The sequence below is a fragment of the Coregonus lavaretus genome (assembly GCF_964263955.1).
Source record: "Coregonus lavaretus genome assembly, contig: HAP1_SCAFFOLD_2270, whole genome shotgun sequence".
Taxonomy (NCBI): domain Eukaryota; kingdom Metazoa; phylum Chordata; class Actinopteri; order Salmoniformes; family Salmonidae; genus Coregonus; species Coregonus lavaretus.
In genome coordinates, this window is record NW_028162043.1 from 28,001 (window position 1) to 29,750 (window position 1,750).

Below are 1,750 nucleotides of genomic sequence, written 5' to 3' on the forward strand. Positions count from 1 at the left end.
AGTCCATCCTAACAACCATCCCGTAGTCCATCCTAACAACCATCCCGTAGTCCATCCTAACAACCATCCCGTAGTCCATCCTAACAACCATCCCATAATCCATCCTAACAACCATCCCATAGTCCTAACAACCATCCCGTAGTCCATCCTAACAAACATCCCGTAGTCCTAACAACCACCCCATAGTCCATCCTAACAACCATCCCGTAGTCCTAACAACCACCCCATAGTCCATCCTAACAACCATCCCGTAGTCCTAACAACCACCCCATAGTCCATCCTAACAACCATCCCGTAGTCCATCCTAACAACCATCCCGTAGTCCATCCTAACAACCACCCCATAGTCCATCCTAACAACCATCCCGTAGTCCTAACAACCACCCCATAGTCCATCCTAACAACCATCCCGTAGTCCTAACAACCATCCCGTAGTCCATCCTAACAACCATCCCGTAGTCCTAACAACCACCCCATAGTCCATCCTAACAACCATCCCGTAGTCCTAACAACCACCCCATAGTCCATCCTAACAACCATCCCGTAGTCCTAACAACCACCCCATAGTCCATCCTAACAACCATCCCGTAGTCCTAACAACCACCCCATAGTCCATCCTAACAACCATCCCGTAGTCCTAACAACCACCCCATAGTCCATCCTCACAACCATCCCTGTAACTCTCAACGCATAACACTCTGGTCAAAAGGAGTGATCTACATAGGGAATAGCATGCCGTTTCAGACACCCTTTAACTCTGTCATCAAAAAGAAAGGAGGACCAAGGCACTCTTCATATAATTTATTCAAATTCCTTTATTTGTATGGCATGTTCCGTAGAAACAAGTTTTTTATTTACAAATCCGACGCGTTTCGGCTGCGTTTCGGAGTACTCCCTGACGAAAGCCATGCAGCCGAAACGCGTCAGATTTTTTTTTTTAAACCTTGTTTCTACTGAACATGCCATACTAATAAAGGCATTTTAATTAATTATAAGAAGAGTGCCTTGGTCCCCCTTTCTTTTTGATGACCAATTCACCCCTTTGACCAAAGAGCACCTTCTGTCTACCAACATTTACAGTACAATTGTGTACCTTAGTAGCGCTTGCCTTCCTCCTATTTCTACCCTTTAACTCTGGTTTGAATCTTTTATGTCATTAGGTTTATGGCTAAATATTTGCTAGAGGCTCAATATAATATACAATGGCATCAAGAGAAGACGCAATATCATTGCAGTATTACAGACAGGGTATTAGAAAAGGCTGTTGGTACTTAAATGTAATCTGGCACAATGCATTATCTTTCTAAATAAGATATAAAACAGAGATTAAGTATCGGAGGACTGTGCACAGAGGTGTGTGTGTGTGTGTGTGTGTGTGTGTGTGTGTGTGTGTGTGTGTGTGTGTGTGTGTGTGTGTGTGTGTGTGTAGAACAACAGAAATCAGATCTCCTAATAATAAGTGCATCACAGCGTGTGGATTAACGTTGGCAGGAAATATAATTGGATGAAGCTAGTAATAGAATGATCATTTCTATTAAAGACGGGCAGAGGTCTTATGTCTGTTTTCATTTCTCTACACTGATGATAGACTGAACCAGAACTCGAAATTCTATCACGGTTGAAAGTGTTTCTCAGTTCTCATCTCCTCCAAGATTCACTTATCTTTGAAAGTGCTGATGTTTTGTTTCGTATTGAACTACAGTACCAGTCAAAGGTTTGGACACACCTACTCGTTGAAGGGTTTTTCTTTA